The 11,051-nt window shown below is 34.8% G+C and overlaps 1 protein-coding gene across 3 annotated transcripts in view; it reads right to left on the reverse strand.

Moving 5' to 3' along the window:
- Positions 1–10,503, reverse strand: part of LOC105445360 — a 29,570-nt gene extending 19,067 nt beyond the window's left edge. The window contains exon 1 of one of the 3 annotated variants that reach the window (XM_030985431.1): positions 10,335–10,503. The gene's annotated coding sequence lies outside the window, so the exon portion shown is untranslated. Of the gene's footprint in view, positions 1–9,973; positions 10,142–10,334 lie in introns of those variants that run through there. The other 2 variants (XM_030985434.1, XM_030985432.1) reach the window with 2 other exon arrangements.
- Between the last annotated feature and the right edge of the window lie 548 nt (positions 10,504–11,051).

Below are 11,051 nucleotides of genomic sequence, written 5' to 3' on the forward strand. Positions count from 1 at the left end.
CATCGATCCTCCTGTATTGTCTCACAGAAGCCAAACAATGGAATTGTTTTTGCTCTAGCTGTGCATAAATGCAGAGTCAAGTTGTGAATTTTTTTACATTGGACTGCCTGTGTGTGTAGAACAACAATGTGGAGCATGCCTATTAAAATTTATGGACAACAAATAAGCTATATAATATAAATGTAAGCATGCACCCTTGTGTTAGTTAGCACTATAGGGAACAGGGTACATGTTTAATGACCGATGATTGAGAGACAGAACTTTGTTTTCTTCATTGAAAGAGAAAAAGAGAAAGAAAAAAAAATCTTCATAATTGGACAAAGTATATATTAATTACGTTTTTAACAGTCTTTCTGAAAAAATATGTACAATAATTGTAAGAGGCAGTCTTCACTTTTTTACAAAGCTTATATTCATATTAATTCTTTTCTAAATTCTTATTTTAAAAGATAGCTAATAAAATTATAAAAAACAAAAGCATAAACATTTTGCTGTGTATAACTGATTTTCCAATGAATTGTTTTTAAAAAAGTGGTTTTTACTTTTACTAGAATTTTTCTTGTCTAAAAAATTCTCTGTGGCATGATTTCTTTTTCCTTATATCAGATAGAACATCAGAAAAATAAACTTGCACTCGATTGACTTTCTTCAACTGTACTGTACGTGGAATAAAGTAGCAGGCTTCTGGTTTTCAATTATTGCTGTCATTCATTAAATGCATTCATCCATTCATTCATTCATTCATCCATTTATTTATTTGTTCATTCATTCACCTACTGCATTCATCATTCATTCATTCAACTACTGCATTCATCACTCATTCATTCAACTACGGCATTCATCATTCATTCATTCATTCATGGCATCAATTTATTCATTCATTACATTGCATTTGTTTATTCATTGATGTGTTCTCATTCATTTGTTGCCTTTATTGATACATTCACTTGTTCATTCATCCATTCATTTATTTGTTCAACTATTAAACTGTTGCATTCATCATTCATTCATCCAATGCATCCATTCATTAATTCTTTCAATGCATCCATTGATTTATCCGTTCATTACTTACTACATTGCATTCATTCATGCGTTCAGTCATTCATTTATTCATTCATCGATCCATTCATTGTATTCATTCAGTTTAATAGGCAGTTAAATGTTTAATTCACACGTTCATTTATCCATTCATTTAATTGTTCAATTATTAAACTATTGCATTCATCATTCATTCATTCAATGCATCCATTCCATTCATTCACTCATTCACTTACCAGTATTCATTCATAACATTGCATAAATGTCTTTTTTCTTGTTTGGTAATAATACAATCAATTCCCTTCATTAATTATGGGTTCATTCTATGGAAGTGAATGCCTAGAACTTGGAAGTGCACAAAGATGAATTAGAATATCAAACAAGTGTTGAATGGAAGGAAAATCCTATGGTACTACATGTATACTGTCAAAAGCCCTACTGTGCAGAAAAGGAAACTTTTGTTTCCATGTTTTCATTTGTTTCCAGAATGCAACAAGAACTGTCTGCAAAAAAGGAAACATCCACACAACTTGTCACTTGAATTAACATCATATTTCCTGCAGTTTGTGTGCAATAAGGGAAAGTTCACTTCCCCAATACCCACACATACATGCAACATTGTGCTATGTGCGCCTGCATGGAGAAAGCTACCCAAAAGCTTGCAATGGGATGTCTGTGTTATACCATAGAGCGAGAGACAGAGAAGGCAGGACAGCGGTAATAGAGCTTAATGTCCTCTCCGTGGGTAATAACACAGTTTAGGGGAACTCTGCAACAGGAAACCAGCAATTTAGATGGAGCAATAACAAGCCTCGGATTTTCAGAACTCAGAAATGCCTGCCGCATGACAAAAAAGCAACCCCACAAGCCTGAATGACTGTTTAATTTTCACAACAAATAGCCTAAAGTTTTCTAGAATTACAGAAGTCCCCTACTCAAGTGGGTTTATTTCTTTGGAAAGTTTTGTACAAACATCGTACAGATATTATGGTCCATGTACATGTACATGTACATGTAGAAGTACATGTATACAGTGTATGTACCAAATTTTCACAAGCAATTAATTTGCATTTACAGAGTCTGACAAACATGTAGCTTACATTTAAACAATAGGACTGATATAATCTAGTCTAAAATACATAATAATAAAAAACAGTTTAACATGTGTCATATATTTTTTTTAAAGGAAGATTTATCAGATTTAAGAAAAAGTCTAAACCTCTGAATCATAAGCATTGTTTTGAAACATTGTGGTCTTTTGTGGATAGTTCTAAAGATCATTTAAAAAAACAATTGTATATTTACACGTACAGTACATCAGTTGTTTATGCCTTGAGTTGAATACATATATATCTAATCAAAATGCATTCAGACAGTGTACATTGTACACAAATACGTTTTATCATTAATGACAGATATGTACACAGTCACAGTGTTATCTATTACAATGAGCTGATGATATCTCAGCTCATTGTAAACGTGTACATGTAGCCTATATGTGTATTCAGTTGATTTAATAGCTTCCACAACACAAAAGTGAGTGCATATCATGTACATGTATCAATCTCAAGTTGATTTACAAGGAATATTGATCAGCAAGTTCCAGTGAAAAAGTATGTCCTTAATTTAAATGCAGTAAATAAGGAATTCTACTCTATCAACATTCTTTGTTTTTCTGAGCCCATTTTTTAATTGCAGTTGGGTACATAGCAAACATCATTAAATTGGATGATAACTTCCCCTTAGTGTCTATTTTCATTGGCTTTCTCAATGTTCAATCAAAATACTTTGCATTGAAAATATCAACAAAAATGTTTAGAGTACATTTTGAAAGACTCATGCCTTCTCCAATTGTAAACAGATAAAATATGAAAGTTCCTAGCAACATCATAATTGTTTAAGAGTTGTAAAATAGAAATCTTTCAAAAGTTGCCAAATCAATTGTAGAAAAGATAATACATACATGTACATGTACTAAATTGCTTTTTCAAGTACGAAATTTCAGCTTTTTAAAGAATATAACATTTAATTTCTGGGTAATCTTTTCTTGATTTCATTGCCGTTTTGCTGAACCTATGCTGACTAAATTAAAATCTATTTTGCTTTTGCCTGGATCATGTAGATAGGCCTTTACATGTTTTACACATACATACAGTACATACATGTACAGTACCTTCAAAACCATCCCATATATAGCCAAGTACATCCTTCCCCAAATACCGGTACATCTTACACCTGTTTAAAGCACCATTTAATTTAATTGTTATCTACAGTGTAAAGGCCTTATGACGTAAACATCTGATGATTGTGTACTTTATGAAATGTACATAATTACCAATAACACCCCCCCCCCCCCCCCCAAAAAAAAAAAAAAAAAAAAAAAAAAATTATATATAAATACATGTATATATATATATATATATATAATATACACTGTATATATATATATACCGTATATGTATATATATACCCTTCATTATTACTTGTATTGGCATGAAAAATGGTGAACTTCAAATCTTTGCATCTTCCGTTTGTTTTAGCAATGCTGTGAGTCATTTTTCTATCAATAGGTATAGCAATTGGTGGTATCTCACTGTGTTTAAATGTCACGGTTGGAAAGGGTATCCTACTGTAAGGAGATGAGAAAGACAGATGAGAGGAAGGGGAGGGTGCAGAGAGGCTGGAAATAGGGAGAAAGAGAGGGGAAGAGAGAGAGAGAGAATGGGAAAGGGAAAGGGAGAGAGAGAGAGAGAAAGGGAAAGAGAGAGATACACAAAGAAAGACAGAAAGAGAGAAAGAGAGAGTTACATGTATATAAAGAGAGCGCATGTATAGCAAATTTGGCTCATAATTGCCTACGACTTTTAGAGTAAAATAGACTACTAAATCTTGTTGTATGGAAAACTGAATCCAAAGTAAAGCTTTGAAATGAATTGAATTAAACTTGTTGGTAGGCCTTCAGTGACAGTCATTCTTTTCATGCTCTGGTAGGCCAAAATGTACATGTACGCCATACATGTACATGTACATGTCCAGTGCAATTATTGATTTACAGTATACATGTACATGTACATGTATAACATTGTTTCAAAGTTTCAAAAGCACTACTGATGTCCACATTCATGTACCCCTTTATTCAATAGATTTCTGAACCTGTCATTTGTTTATGAGGCAATATCGCCTTAGAGCCCACAGCATGATGCATGCAAAATGTAATTCCCTGGGTAGCCCAGCCCAGGAGGAATGAGAGGAGTGGAGAGGAGCAGGAGCCGGTGTATCTATGGGGGCAGGAATGACCTCACCCATCCAGGGAGGCGAGGCGAGAGAGAGAGAGAGAGACCTCAGCTCATCCTACCGCTCTCCCAGAGACAATCAACCAATGAGATTGCACAGATCACAAGCACACTGGTTGATGCAGCGCCAAGCCAAGCTGAGGTCAAAAGATCACTCAATGCCTCACTTTTTTTCTCTCTCCCTCTCTCGCTCTCTTCCCTTTTTCGGTGGAAGGCATGGAGGAAACAAAACTGCAATGAAATGAGTTAGGGCTTTCTCCCCGCTCCAAAATTGTCTACTACTCATATAATAATACTGTGCATGAAAGTGATGCATCCAGCTTGAGGCTTCAAGTTCTATTCTTCGACACTTGTTGAAGCAGAAAGGGGGTTACTTTTTGTATATGCACAATTCTTTCAACCTCCGGCTGTGGACTGGAAGGAAAACAAAAATAGAATTTCAAGCAGGAAAGGACTGATTGTATTAAAAAAAATAACTTGGAACCTGTGCAACTACATGCACACTGTACAGAAATTCCCCTTAAATGTACATGTACAATGACAACAATCTTCATGTTGTAATTCTGTATTACAGGATATCCTTGATAATATTCATAGCTCCTTGATGACTTGATGTCACAATTCATTGAAAACTCCAAATAGAAAATACAAAATTTCTTCATAATATAAGGATGTCATAACTCATTAGGATAGTTCAATGTAGAGTGTAGTTTTAACATTTCCCTTTTATGCCAGTGGAAGACACTTGGACTCTTGGAGTGATATTTTAATTTTCAATTTTTCTTATATTATGACCCTAAATGACCATTCTTTTAACCTGTAAATCAAATTACACATTTTAGGGTAAAATGTGGTAAATAACACTGGATTTGCCAAATGATAAAACCACACACACTAACAAAAAATGCCCCAGGATAGAATTTATGGAGAAAAAACAAAGCTACAGTTAAATAGCAAATACATTTTAAAAATCAGATTGATGTGACTGATTGAAACTGTAAAAATCAGTTTTATTGAATCTCATTCTATACACCCTGTAGTTTGAACCTAAATAAATATTGGTTTGGACTACCTATAGGTTTCAGGTATAAACGAATGAATGCACAGCTGCCTTCAAATGATGTTATTCAAAGGACAACCATATCGCCTGAAGACATAAAGGATGTTAGGAAATAATAATAATTTTTCATATTGAAATGGCACCGATTTGGACGGTGCAGTGGCGTGATATCAACTCTCTGAGGAGAATGCATACAACAAAAAAGCTACAGAACCACTCATCCATGGATTGTGTGCTATCTGACTGAGCAAAAAGACTCTTTAGAAAATGCATAAATGCATCGAGGCAGTTAAAGCTTATCTGCCGTAGTTTATAGGAGGGAGTAGACTGCCCAGCAAGGTCACTGGACATGTGGTTATCTCATCAACTCAGCTCTCAGTTAACATAAGAAAAAGAGGATCATGGGGGACCAATGGTCACGATTAGTCATTGTTTGTTATATAGAGGGCGCAAATAGCTACAAGTAGTGCAGTGGGCCTTTAAATGGAGAGAAAATAACTCATCCCCTACCAAAAGTGAGACTTCCTTGCAAGTAATTGTCTTTCTTTTCAATTTTTCAATGTTTCTTTTTCAAATTTCTCAATTTTGTTTGTCTGTTCTTCAGTTATTGTATTTTTGGTGACATTTTTTCCTTCATCAGTGCATTACTTTTCTACTAGTAATATCTACGATGGAATGAGAGATGCTGATTGGAATCAAATCTTAAAATTTTAAAACATATGTTATCAATTCAGTCTATCAAAAGAGACATTTTATTTTGTTTTTGTTGTTATTGTTGTTTTCGAAATGAAGTTTTCAAATATAGAGAAACATGGCCATATAACTCTGTGTAAATTTCTCTCTTCTGACAACTTTCACTCAGTCATCACTACATTTCTATATTTTGTAATGTTACATTTCTAACACTTCAGCTATATTTAGCATTTTCATTTCTTCACAAAAAGAAAATAAGTGAAACGGTACATTCAAACAATGAACAAATTTCCCTTATACATGTACTTTCTATTCAGGATATTACTAATAAAACACCCAATCTGGATATGACCAATTCGACGAGGGAGAGTACATGCTGAATACTTCTAGTGTAACACAACATCCTGAAATGAACATACCATAAAGCCAGAAATATTCACACCCACACACACACACACACACACACACAAGAAATGTTCTTGAAAATATTTAACATTTTGTGGGTGACAAGTATCATGCAATAAAATGAGGGAATCACTACTGATGCAACTTTTTTTTTGGTCAACTTGCCATAGAAACTGTCACAGAAGTTTCTGGTTTCACAATAACTTTCGGTGGAAGGCCTACACCAGCAAATATGTTCTCTGTAATTTTAAGCTGTACATTACAAAACGAAACAATTTCACTTTTTCCTTAGAAAGGCACAACCCTGGACCCTAAAGTTTGGGGTCCAGAGATGATGTGATTTCAAGAAAGTTCTCTACAAAACAAAAGCTTTGTGAGAATGTTCAGACCTTCATTGTATAGACCATCTTTAAAAATGATGTATTGTTCAGATTTTGGATTGCATTAACACTATGAACATGACTGACAAAGAAAGCGGACAAAATATACAGTTCCTCAGGTAGACAAAGGAACATCCCTTCACTGCTATTATGTAAAAATGTGTAGAACAGGTGTCACATGCATATTCACCTTTTTACATAATAGCAGTGAAGGGATGTTCGTTTGTCTACCTGAGGAACTGTATTTTGTCCGCTTTCTTTGTCTGTCATGTTCATAGTGTAATGACCTGTAAATGTATGTGTAGTTAGCAAATAGAAGTGACCCCAAATATCCATGAATCTTAATAAATGTCACACAGGTGCGTTCAGAAACGCTTGTTTCCCTTTTGAATATTAATTTCCCACCTGTGCATCATAAAATGCACCAATGATGCATAAATGAATAATGAATGCACAAGTTTCATGATAATCAAGTAATGTACATGTATCATGCACAGGTGATATAAAACAATAAATAACCCTCGTCTTTGTATGTGTATACAGGTGTATCTACAATCTAAACGTCTTAATTCTTAAACTGCATTTACTGTATTCAATTCAAACTTAGAAGTACTACAGAAAAGGTCATTTATTTTTTAAACAGTTATCACATGTAGTTGCCATTTTCACCCCTCAATTGAGTAATGTTCCAAATAACCACTGTCCTGCATTATTATAAACAAAAAACATGAACAAAACAAAGCACCGCAAAATATTCTACTGACATTTCAAATTGAGGGTACCTCTTACAACTTTCCATAAACTAATAGGGTAAATTTGATAAAGTGCACCGATCGGTATTCTAACAGTGATTACAAGCCTTCAACTGGTACAGAAAGTGATTTTTGTTTTGTTTTGAAGAATCACCTTGCCAGCACTACAAAACTTAGTAGTGAAATGAGTTTCATGATAATATTATTTATGTATAGTATGCCTGCAAGTGCATGCAATTATCTAGAGGAATCGAAAGACAGGAAGTGCCTTATAAAAGCTATGAATGCATGACATGTGTATTGGTTTACATGACAGATTGGAATGCCCTACCCATTTACAGTATAATATATTGAAGTCTTGAATAAAGCTGCACATTTTATTCCCTTACAATTGTTGGTTTAGGAGAATTGTAACTATTCATAACCTTTACAAATCAACAGACAAATAATAGATTGATTGATCATCAACTTCAATTCAAATTTTTTAATTTTTGTCATTTTCACTTGACACACTATTTCCTTTTACAGTTTACACAATAATTAAAAATGGATTTGATATTTCATTCTATGAAAGTCAGTTTAAGAGTGGTGTTATTGGCGACTAAAGGAACTATTAAGGAGAAATGTATAGAATAGTCTTGGCTTATTTATATGCCAGATAAAATGTGAATGTCTACAAGTGTCTAATAAAGAGTTCAAACTTTTAACAATTTCATTTTTCATTAATGAATTTTTGTACATTTTGTAGAGTGTTGTGTTGACTTTCTTCTCAATTTTCTGCATATTTTTAGTCAGGTAATTCAATGTTTACACAGACATTCCATGATCAGTACAGTATCTACTTTCGAGCAAAGATATATTCAAATCATTCCTGATATCCTATATACATTTACATCTACCTAAAAAAGAACTGTTCTTTTATGGGGGGGGGGGGGCTCATCAAATGTCGGGGAAAATAAATAACTGTAGAATGATATTTTATACTTTTAAGATGGACTCTAGATGAATATATATATTTTCATTTATTTCAACATCTACAAGTATCTTGCCATTAAATTTGCCCTACACCAATGGAGTCAAAATATGACATATTTGCTAAGTGTTAAAATGGTCAAAGTTTTCCTATTTTCTAGGATTCTAGACAAAAAAAAGAGAGAGTAGAGAAGGAGAAAACAATTATAAAAATATATATGAATAAATAAAAATTTGCAATACATGTGGAGAAGGCAAGTTTTGTTACATGACAAATAAAGTCAATCATATTATGTAACTGACTGAAGAAATGAGTCCAACTGATGTAAAAATACATGTAACATAATTAGTGGGTATTTATTTTTAAGAATAAAATTACTAAACTTTAAAACCAATCAATAACTTATTTGTATGCCAATATTTTCAGACAATTACAAACAAGTTATAGACACACTGAAATTCACCAGCAAAGCAATCAAGAAAGTAATTACAATTCATTAGCCTCTTTAGAAGTAAAAGAGGACTAGTATAATTCCTCATGCATACTGTATACCAGGCAAAATTACTAATGGGCCTGCATTGGTCTTATGGCATTCGATCACCTCAAATACCTACACACTGTAACCCAATGATCATCATCCTCTACACAACTCACATAAACCATATGACCCCAAAATTATGGCACCCCTGCAAACTCCTAAACCCCGAGCCTCATGGCGTCATTGCCTGATGATGACACACACACATAAACCGCATACGCACAACACACACAGAAACACACACACACGAGTAAGGTTCTACAAGTTTCGCAGACGACACCACACCACGCAAAGTTTTCTCAAAAGTTCCTACATGTTATCTCATTGAGCTTAGACACACTCGCTCGATAATGCGTAGAGCAGGCATCTAAAAGTCACACACAGCATCCGAAGCAAGTGCATACACAATGTGCTAATACACACAACACACACACATTGCAACTAACTGCAAGTGTCCCGAGGCCAAAGAGTAGGCCGCCTAAGATCCGATTCCGTATCAATTTAACCCACTCTGCCTCGCTAAAAATCGCGAGCGACAATCTAATAATTGACGAAAGACATATGCTGTCTCTGAAACAGAATACTTGTTTCACAGCTCACAAACCAGTTTCATTTTAATGGCAAACATATATAATTCAGCTAACAAAAACAGTAAGATTCTGAAAGATCAAACAACCAAAAGTTGGATCCGCCAATTATTAACCCAAGGTCACGGTTCAAAAAACACAATCAGCAATTACCACCATGCATCGCCTCCATCATCACCATCACATAAAATACAATTCTCTGGACATATATTGCAAATGGCATACAAGCAAATTATCAGTAAATGTATACGTACAAAAGCAAAGTCCTCTATAATCTCAGCGGAAATGCGAGAAGTGGCCGATAATAGCAGAGTCAGTTACAGGACAAGCCCGGCCGTCACGCCATGCAGCAAACTAAATCGACGTTTAAATGCCTATTCAGCACACTGCAACCCTGCACATATACTGCGAGTACAATGAATAGGGAGCCGCCGCGCCGCACTAAGCTTACACAGAACCGCGTTTATGATCGCACGATGGAGAAAAAAAAGACCCTCCTCTCTAAAATCGCCGAAGTGCGTCGCATAGAGAGAATCAGAGTTATCTCTTTACACTGAACATAAAAATCCATCTAATGCTCTTTTGAAATAAACATTCTGAACAGACGTTACATACCTGACTTGAAAATGGTCAAAATGAATTCGTGTGAGTAAAAAGAGAAGTTATGCAGAGTTGGGAGCTATGCTCAATGGCGGATCAGCAGCGGCCCCAAGCACGAACGAGACAGGAAATGCGTGCAGTGTAAAGCAATTTACGCTCTCACCACTGTCTCTCCCGTGCATGCAGAGCAGGCTAGCTCGCCAATGAAAAAAGTTTGGGAACTGAGTGCCAGTACTGTGGGTAGAAAGTATTAGATTGGATTTTCGGTGGGGTTCGTATGGCGGCCAGGCACATCTGGAAACTCGTGCTCTGCCGCCGGGGAGTCAAAACTTAAAGGTCCTCATCCGCCCACGTAGGGGTTCATAATTATTGATATCGCATATAATGACATTAATGTTATTATAGTTTTATGATCATTTTAAATCAACTATGTTTATTTGTTATCATCAGTGACTCTCATTTGAGGCATTTCAAACTGTGGGAGTATTCACTGTCCATACTGAAACGTAATTTGTTTCTTTATTCAATCAATTTTGTTTGTGTCTATTTGTTTGTAGATTTCAATACTGCAAAATGGAAAGGCCCGTAAAATCTAAATGAAATACTTCAGACATAACACCATAAAGGAACAGTTTGTATCAAAGTTGTCTATATGCAAACACATTTCCTATCTTGGGATATATTGTAGGATGTAATGATTTACTCTTTCCCTGAAACATTGTCGTATTTTCT

Source organism: Strongylocentrotus purpuratus, unplaced genomic scaffold (assembly GCF_000002235.5).
Source record: "Strongylocentrotus purpuratus isolate Spur 01 unplaced genomic scaffold, Spur_5.0 spur5_scaffold_15, whole genome shotgun sequence".
NCBI classification, from domain to species: Eukaryota; Metazoa; Echinodermata; class Echinoidea; order Camarodonta; family Strongylocentrotidae; genus Strongylocentrotus; species Strongylocentrotus purpuratus.